This window comes from Schistocerca gregaria, chromosome 6 (genome assembly GCF_023897955.1).
Source record: "Schistocerca gregaria isolate iqSchGreg1 chromosome 6, iqSchGreg1.2, whole genome shotgun sequence".
Classification (NCBI taxonomy): domain Eukaryota; kingdom Metazoa; phylum Arthropoda; class Insecta; order Orthoptera; family Acrididae; genus Schistocerca; species Schistocerca gregaria.
This window is the reverse complement of record NC_064925.1, coordinates 225,804,039-225,814,810: the sequence shown is the minus strand read 5'-3', so window position 1 is coordinate 225,814,810 and position 10,772 is coordinate 225,804,039.

Here is a 10,772-nt window from a genome sequence, read left to right as displayed (position 1 = left end):
ATTACACCCATGTTATCCTGAAATGTCTTTCTCGGAAAAGATCACTGCGGATGGAACAGCTTATGGGCGCCTGTGTTCATTATATGTCTGATGTTAGACTCTTTGATCACATTTCGCCGGCAATTCCATAGCTGTCATTGCAGCGTGCAGACAAGGGCAGAGATTTCCATATCCTCTGTCTTCTCTACTGTCTTATAAACATATACTGTCCCCGATCTTAACGCTCTTGTCTGAACAACATGCCAGAGACACCCATTCTTATTAGAGTAAAATCCTTTCTGTTCCACTCCACTGTTGAGCCACTTCTTCGAAGTTCATCTCAGTAGAAGGAACCCGACTCTGGAATAACCTCCTCACATTATACGAGGGTTGCCCAGAAAGTAAGGCACCGCATTTTTTTTTCTCAGTTGAAAAGAATGCACAAATTCGAACCGTTATATAAGTATTGTTTGAAATCTCCTGTGTGAACGCGGCAAGTATCCGTCACTTTCGACAGAAAGCATAGATGCAGGGCAGTTTCAATATGGCGTCTATAGGTGATGTACGTTACAAGCAACGTGCCGTCATTGAATTTCTCATTGCAGAGAAAGAGACGGTGGGGATTACACACAAACGTTTGTGCAAGGTCTATGGAGCGTCTGTTGTCGACAGAAATACAATTAGCCGCCGGGCACAGAGGATGAAGTCATCAGAAGGCGGTGCGGCGGCTCTCCACGATTTGCAGCGGTCGGGAGACCATCCACGGTTGCCACACCTGACACACCTGACCTAACCCCCTCGGACTTCCACTTGTTTCGTCCATTAAATAATGCCATTCGTGGAAGACATTTTGAGGGCTATGAGGAGGTGATTCGCACAGTGAAGCGTTTGCTCCGCCAGCAGGACAAGGGCTGGTACCGACACGGCATTGTTTCGAGCTGGAGGAAGGGCACAGAACGAGATGGAGATTAAGTGGAAAAATAGGGTGTGTAGATAAAGCACCACTCTTTTGTATGTGCAATTCTCATTACGTTCAACAAAGAATTGTTGAAGAAAAACGCGGGGCATTACATTCCGGGGACCCTAGTATTACAGGACTGAATAACACCTCCAGTTGCAGGAGGCAGTTAATGACATACCTACTGAAACAACAATAATGACTATCATTGCCCGCCTACGCTCTCGTTATCCCCGATATCTTTCTTTTCATCCAGATAGTTCCCATTTCCCATCACTCATAGGGAGAGCAGTCTCCTGAAATTTCTTTCTGGGAAAAATGTTTTTGGGTCATCGGCTGTACAATTGTGTATTTATTCTCTACCGGATTCAGTTATAACAACAATCTCCAAAGGGGATGGTTACTATAACCGAAACCTGTAAGTAATAGATATACAGGTGTACAGATGAGGTACAAATATGCTTTCGCAAAATACATAACAGCCGTAAAGAGTCACCTAAAAAAGTTTCTTGAACTTTCCATTCGCCATAACTGAGCAATCCAGTTAACTCTATTTTGTACACTTACGAATTATTTTCATATCTGTCACTATCATTATTATTACTATTACCAGCTGCAGCCGCAGCAGCATTAGTATTAATACTGCCAGTTTAACATTACTAGTTCATACTCAGCATTATTTACCTACATTCTCTCTGTAGGCACAAATCTTTTGATACCATTTATCATACTTAAATCGTTATTCCTTAGGAAGCTATGATGTAAATAAGGTACAGTACGATTGAAATACTTGCCTGGTATAAAAAAAGGACTTGATGGCTCTAATCCGGCCACGTTAAATATATAAGTAAATAAATAACGTGGGCATTACTTTTGTCGACAGCAAGTACCGCGAGTGAACGGAACAAGCTTGTTTGGGAAGAAGGCACACATCGAATTCCGTCAACATTCGCCCTTTTGCAAGAATACCTTCAGCGCAATACAACTAGAAAGATAATTGTGAAAAGAACGCAAACGAATGCAATGGCTCTGTATCGCGCAATCAGAGTAAATGGCGCTGTTACGTGGAAATACTAAGAAAAAGTCTCTCAAATATCTGTGAAATTTTGTAGGTGGAGTTTGTTTTCACCATATATAAAAGGTTTGAACACATATATTTATGAAATAGTGCACCACAGTGGGGGGCGTTACTTATGATACAAACGCATTTAGTTTGCTGTGCCAAACATTGTTTTCCACGTCACGCCTCAGATACACGCTTTGCTGTCACTTAAACAAATTATCACGCTTGAATATCAGATCTGCACTAACCGCAGACAGATGGTATACACAGATTTTTTCCTCGAGCCAGGTCGGAGGGGAATAGGCTGGCGCCAGAAGGAGATTCAGGTCACCGAATACCACAAACACTGCCGCAACCAGTAATAAGAATGCCCACTCCGTAGTGATGCGGGAAAAAGGCAACAGGAGAAGAGAAAATAAGAAAATTGCAGAGGCAAATTAAAACGAGTGCGATACTCTATCTGCTTCGAGCATGCAGTCAACACACAAGTAGAACAACAGCTGCTCTTTCACTCATTACAGTGATGCCCTGATAATTTTCTAGCAAACATTTATTGTTTTCGTTCTTCTATTATGTCCGGGACCCTTTGGAAACCTTCTGACCTGCAATGAAGCACCCGTAAGAAGACAGAACTTGACATTTACTAATTAATCATATCTCTTTCAACTACGTTTCATGGTCAACATCGACATGTCTGTGTTTTATCAAGTAAATGAAAACTACTCACCGGAAAACATGATACTCGATTGTACGTCATGCAGAATGAAACACAATTCTGCTTTGGAAGTGAACTTTATACAAGACATGTAAACAATATACACATATCTGTAAGATCATTTACATAAAAGTACTGTGTTCACTCAAAAACCGATATTAGTAGTGACCAAAGTGTTTATTAATTTTATTCCGACTTACGCTTTTCGGTCGTACGCCATTCTGAAATGGTCTACAAGAGAATTAAGTGAAAGGGTATTGGAGAAAAAATATTAATTTAAGTACATAAAATGTACATCGAAAAATTGAAAGAAGCCAACAGAGTAGAAATTCATAAAATTACACGATATGCACATTGTGAGACTGCAATAAGTGAACATCTAACTGTTGAATGAAACGAATTTCGAAATATGCGAATAATCACCATATTTGAAGTCCAAATTACAACACGAAACATAATTACAAAGTCACATGCAAAATCACAAGGAACGTTGGCTCTGAGCACTATTTGACTTAACATCTGAGGCCATCAGTCGCCTAGACTTAGAACTACATATACATCACACAAATCCATGCCCGAGGCAGGATTGGAAGCTGCGACCGTATCGGTCCCGCGGTTACAGACTGAAGCGCTTAGAACCACTCGGCCACACGGGCCGGCTCGCAAGGAACGTATTTAGCATGCAATCATGCAGAGACAGCCATCGGTGTGAAAAAAATAAGTGTTTGATTGGAATACTACAGATGAATGGGTGTTTCATACACAGCTCATGATAAATAGTGAAAATCAGCATCTGTGACAAATTTTATGATCACGCTGCATGTGCAAACTACAAATCAAAGTCTGTGAGCTACACTACACTGTGAGCGCGCTATAACAAATCCAGCGGTATTATACAACAAAATCAGGTGTAACTTTCAACTTCAATTCAACGAGCAATAAACAATAAAATTAAGTTAAAAGTAGAGCGCTGAAACTTTGTAATTTTGTTTCATCTAATGATCTGGTTTCCCGAATATGTTGATTATTCCTTTTTTGTATATGAATTTCTAGGTACTGCATTACCCATCTTCAATCTTTTGTAATTTGTTTCATTAAACCGTTAGATGTTCTACTTGAATTATTGTACTTAAGATTTACTCATTGAAAATTTCCGTGAAATTCCTTGAACCAGGAGAATATTTTGTTTAATAAGCATCGATATAACAGAATATTATCTCTCATCTAATACTTCGCTGTCTTGCCGAATTGTATCACTACCTCTATATTCGCAAAACATGTAGCTTTTCACAAGCATTGTGTATTACTGCCATTTGTCAATACTCTCACCTAATACTTCTAAGTTTACAGTTAGTATGTTTGCACTCAAATATCATCAACCATATATTTTGTTTCTATGTCTGACAAATTCACTTTAGGTTTTACATACGACTGTATTTGTTTCTTTTTCTACGATGCGAATTGCGTGTAATTTAATCAATGTCTTTTTACTGAGTGTTTTCCGCCTCCGTTTTTGCAATTTGTTTTCACTAATACTCTCTCATGTATTTGTCTTGTAGAGGCTATGATAATATGATAAATCCGAATAGCGAGTCAAAATAAAATTAAGTTTTCAGGACTAATATAACTTTTTGTGTAGACTGAAATGCTACAAACTCTCACAAAGCATATACGCGATATGCTGCTGATACTGTATTCAGCTTTAACTGTATAAATGCAACTCTTTCGTTAGTTACACTTCAGCGCATTTTAGCATATGAAGAAAAAGCAGGAGAGTACGACTTTAAGTAATCCAGAAAACGTGCAATCGTTAGACGGGAGAAGCGATACTCCTATCTGTAATTATGAAGAATCCGACTCACAATAAGCAAATTGTCTGCTGCAATTTACCAAAGAAATTTGTTCATAGATGACACTAGTTTTAATTGGTGTTTTGACGAGATCTGCACAAATGTTTGACGATGACTCAGTTACAGAATTGTGAAGAATACATCTGCTCCGGCATAGTATCATCTCGCTGCCCGTGGCTACTGAACTCACTGTGACCAATTGAGTTTTAGAGGCGTAGCAGTAAACAAGTCCAAGTTACAGGCAGCTAACATTTTAGGTAATACGGTGAACAATACTTCGGAAAAGCGTTCTTGGGTGTCCGTAGCAGTACTGTAGTGATCCTGCATTTATTGTTTGACTCTTCCTTATTTCCTGTTAAACTGGGTTTCTGAAATACAACGTATGCTAGATGATCGCTATAGTATACGCATAAACAAAACCAAACACATATAAAGTGAGGTAATGGTACGAGCATCAGGTATGTAAGAGACTCATGAAATGGTTGATGACTTTTGCTGTCGCTGATGAAGAATTTACTAAGAAGGAGAATGCAAGAAGTACAGTTGCACAGATTACACCTATCAAAGAAGAAGTTAGGTAAGCAATTCTATAAAACTGTTGTTAACACAAAAAACGACTACGAAATAATAACTCCTTGTCTTACCATTTAGTTCGACGAAATCCATGTAATGACACGACGCCCAAACGTAGATATTGTCAACAAAATATATAATTACTAGGAGATATACTCCCATTGAACGAATTTATAATAGGAAAATACTTACAACTCTAAAAATTAGTAGTTCTGCGTGGCTTGGTAATTTTGAAAGCACTGTGGTCGACGTAAGGCCACTATACATCCCGTGCATTCCTACGTGATTTCGCTTCATACTTTGCTTCCCATGTAAACTTTTCACATCTTGTATCCTAGCTCTTTCTTTTGCGTTGAATTGTTTTTTTTTTAAATTTATTTTTTATTTTTATTTTATTTTATTTTATTTTATTTATTTATTTATTTTTTTTTTTTGGGAATTGAGGCCACAGAGGTATTTTACCTAGTGCTGGTTTTCCACGATTTTCGTGGATCGGCAGTTTGACATTTTTTTTAACATTACCTCTGTTGTATTTGCTGTGCAAACAGTATGTCTGTGCTTTCTCTGTCCGAGTATTATTTTTTGGATGACGTACGTATTGAACAGACGCATATCCGACACATAAACAGTTTGATTTCCACAAGTGCGAAGCATGATATATACGCTCGGTCCGCATTTGTTTCCACGACTCGGACTCATCTAAGTACGACAAGGGCTGAGATCTATGTTCGCGTCACGGCTACGAACAGTTGCGAAGAGCGTAGAACACCAAAATCTGAAATGACATCCTTAAACGTGTGGTGCTACAAAACAGTGTTGAATATCAGAAGTATTGATAGTTTATGGGATGAAGACGGTCTCAGCAAGAGGAAAACATGCCTAACGAAGCACGTTATAAGTCGAAGAGTCAGAACGTTTGGCCACTTGCTTATGATAGGAGCTGTCGAAAACTGTTGTTGTACCTATGACGTGACGTGAGAATCAGAGGACAGTGACTATGTATTATGTAAGGCAGCTCATTCATGACGTGGAGAGCAGTAATTATGCTTTAATAAGGAGAACAGCTGGCAAGTGAAAGTAATTGGACAGTGCATCAAGCCGACACAACCACTGGCACTACGGATTTTGAAGAGCCTTAGGTAGGTTGTAGAGTGACCTGACTTGAGTACCTGGCCAGCGACTCTTTATGTGACTGCACATAGTTTCCGAGAAAAGCGATGCTGAAGCTTCATATGCATGTCCTATCGCTGTAATATGGGTTATAATTTGACAAGCGTACGTACTGTTGCAGAAAAGAATCACGGCTAACACGCTGTTGGTGCTGGTTCAAATCCTGCCCTTATAACATTTTTCACTTTCATTGTGCAGAACGTTGTTAGATAATATGTCCTGCAAAAGTGTTGCTATAGCAATTTCATTAATAAATCAATCATTAGAGCTGAGATTCTTCAAATGTGAATTCTGTTTGTAGTTCATAGTTAAAATTTCGAAGGTTGGGACAAGGTTCGCTTTGTGCGTTTCCTAGACGTGACTTCGGCCCTTGTTGTCCCCTATCCCTCAAGGACCATTACAGAATTCCCAGGCCCTGCAAACCGACAGCCGGCGTTTGCCACCAGCATCAGGTGTTCATAACAAATCATCAGTGCTGTGTGTGCCGAATAAGTACAGTTAAATATAAGACACAAGAGTTTGTGCAGAAGTACAGCCACAAGTAGATCCAACAGAAGTGGGAGAGTGTGATGAGCAATCAAAAGGGAGATCTCAGTAACGCCATCAGAGACACGGAAAGGTTTCATCACGATCTGAACATTCATAAAAATACAGCTCCGTGGATGAACTCGATAAATTCCGTTGGAACAGGAGATGTGGTATCCAGCACCGAACTTTATTTGTTGGCCGAAAGACGAATGATGGTAGTGGGTGATTTAACAGACGTTGTCTGCCACATATCAACAACGTTTCCTCTAATTATTGATTTATTAGTGAAATTAACTACTATCTGGAGCAGCTAGTAAAATCTGAATAACAGTGCTGCTGGTGTTGCTAGCGGACATTTCCTTCGAATTGTCTTCAGCGGTAGAGGGTGAAAGCTGGAATCCTCCTCCATTTTACACATTGATTACCAGTACTTCTTCTTTCAACGCTATCTAAGGTCCTTTATCCATGGAGTAAACTGTTCTCAGATATGTATATCACAATCGTTTCGCAGTTATTTGCATAAACATATCGTGTACAACGAGAATACATTTTAACAAGTAAAACGTTGAAGGACAAGACAGTCTTAAAAATTACATTTGCTCTTCTTCTACTAGGTCATTATAATTATTGTGACCGTGTTCTTCCATGACCCCAGCACACTTACAAGCCGACGTCTAAGATCAAGCAGCCACAGGAGGTGGACGCGCTAAATTCGCAATTCTCTCATACTGCTGTACTGTGCTCACTGCATTAGGTGCACGTAATAATAAGCCATTTCTCCCACAACAGACTGTCAGATACTCAACTACTTATAAAAGCTTCATTGAATGTTACGATAACTTTTCATAGTTTAGTAAGTCCGAAAGTATAGCCCATCACTTTCCCTAAAATGACTTGTTATATCTCATAATCTCTCAGTGACATGAACGATGTCATGAATGCTATTTATTTTAAATACCTAATGAGAACTTCTAAATCTTTTCATTCCGTGGAACACAACAAATAAAAGCTTACGTTTGTAAATAATTCTAACATATTTCCGACCAAAAAGAAAACGTTCATTACAATATAAAATAAAGGTACGACAACATAGCTCTCCTAGTTAACAACTCCTGATAATCTCGACTCCTTTCACCTGTATGATGATGAGCTCGGCAGAGCGATTGTGTATGGTTAGTCTCATTTTATTTTCTAACAATTTAGCTGATCTTTCTACAGATGTTACTTGAGAAGTTATCGTAGTATGAATCATTATTCGCCTTTATCTATTTCGACAGTCAATAGGTATCATTCTGGTGTGCTTAACTAACTGTTACACCAACTATGTTGGTGTAAACTACAGTAAACATGGGAGAAACGAACCTTGCTGCATCCTATCTGGGAAGACACATGCTGAGAGGTAATCACAAGATCGCATCATTAATATCAATGCACTGACACCTGCTTTTTGTGTTCATGCATGTAAGGGCGTCTCTTCCACTAAGCTAAATCTCCCTGTACTTTGCTAGTGTAGAGGCCAACCTTTTCTTACTTTTGTAAAAACTTATAGAAGCCTTTATTTCTAGGACAATACTTCTCAATTATTTGCAATCCTAACTGTGCTACTATTTATATCGAGAAATATCTCCCTAACGGCGTATAGGTCATTCCTTCTATGGGTACCCCTAACCATCCTATCCTGGATGCACGTAGTCTTTATTCTAGAATACAGTTTAAACGAGGGGGGGGGGGGGGGGGGTGCGCGTGTTCGTGAGCACGTGCGCGTTTGCGTATGCTCGTTTTCGTGTGCCCATGTACTTATGTGTGTAACTCCTCCTGCATTCCTGTAAGAAAACGTTTGGTTGTAGCAGTGTGAAACGGAACTAAGAAGGGTTTCTGAAGTAGAAACTATTGAATACTCATAGAGGGAGAACAGAGTCAGTCATCCTGTTGCAGAAGGAAGAAAGGAAAAGGAATATAGGAGTGTCAGGACCGAGGAAATATAAAAGACAGACCCCAAAGATTCCCTCCCTGATAGGAACCGAAGGCTGAAGATATTTTGCATGCACTACGGAACAGACATCCCAGCTTCACCTACACAGGCCCCAGATTGTAATCTTATCCCCCCGACATACTGCGAGCCAACGAAGAGGGCGCAAAAATACAAAAAAGTATTCATTTTACAAACAGAAATTGGCCGGTGTAGTTGTGGAATTCCCAACTTAAATTTCTCGAAAGGTAAGATCATCTGGGAAGCTGGAATCACCCTGTCACTTACAGTATTTAGCCTCCCACATAGAATTTATTACAAAGCGAACCACAACATTGGTAACAGAAAAGAATAAGGACCGGATCTCCTACTCTAAAACTATCTGTACGCTACTTACTGCGTTTTATTAACTTGATGTGTGATGATACACACATACAAACTGACTGAAAAACTGCTTTACATTTCTATTTTAGAACCTGCCCAAGATTGCGTTGCTTTTCGTAGAAAATGATTTTCGTAGTTAATACCTATTGTCACATCGGTTAATACTTACCTGTACGGATGTAAATCTGTTGCTTATTATCATAATGACCTTGATGTTACAGTGAGGATCAGTTAATTTGATAGTAAACAGCACAGGCGTAGAATAAATTATATGATATGCTTCAAATAAGAATTAATTTAGTCTTGTAGCAGTACCAAATCATTAACTTGTACTATTAATTGGTAAAAACCACTTGTCGTTAAATTGCTCCGTAATTAGTTACTACTACACAACCAGAATAAAATTAAGAAAAATACACTCCTGGAAATGGAAAAAAGAACACATTGACACCGGTGTGTCAGATCCACCATACTTGCTCCGGACACTGCGATAAGGCTGTACAAGCAATGATCACACGCACGGCACAGCGGACACACCAGGAACCGCGGTGTTGGCCGTCGAATGGCGCTAGCTGCGCAGCATTTGTGCACCGTCGCCGTCAGTGTCAGACAGTTTGCCGTGGCATACGGAGCTCCATCGCAGTCTTTAACACTGGTAGCATGCCGCGACAGCGTGGACGTGAACCGTATGTACAGTTGACGGACTTTGAGCGAGGGCGTATAGTGGGCATGCTGGAGGCCGGATGGACGTACCGCCGAATTGCTCAACACGTGGGGCGTGAGGTCTCCACAGTACATCGATGTTGTCGCCAGTGGTCGGCGGAAGGTGCACGTGCCCGTCGACCTGGGACCGGACCGCAGCGACGCACGGATGCACGCCTAGAACGTAGGATCCTACGCAGTGCCGTAGGGGACCGCACCGCCACTTCCCAGCAAATTAGGGACACTGTTGCTCCTGGGGTATCGGTGAGGACCATTCGCAACCGTCTCCATGAAGCTGGGCTACGGTCCCGCACACCGTTAGGCCGTCTTCCGCTCACGCCCCAACATCGTGCAGCCCGCCTCCAGTGGTGTCGCGACAGGCGTGAATGGAGGGACGAATGGAGACGTGTCGTCGTCAGCGATGAGAGTCGCTTCTGCCTTGGTGCCAATGATGGTCGTATGCGTGTTTGGCGCCGTGCAGGTGAGCGCCACAATCAGGACTGCATACGACTGAGGCACACAGGGCCAACACCCGGCATCATGGTGTGGGGAGCGATCTCCTACACTGGCCGTACACCTCTGGTGATCGTCGAGGGGACACTGAATAGTGCATGGTACATCCAAACCGTCATCGAACCCATCGTTCTACCATTCCTAGACCGGCAAGGGAACTTGCTGTTCCAACAGGACAATGCACGTCCGCATGTACGCCGTGCCACCCAACGTGCTCTAGAAGGTGTAAGTCAACTACCCTGGCCAGCAAGATCTCCGGATCTGTCCCCCATTGAGCATGTTTGGGACTGGATGAAGCGTCGTCTCACGCGGTCTGCACGTCCAGCACGAACGCTGGTCCAACTGAGGCGCCAGGTGGAAATGGCATG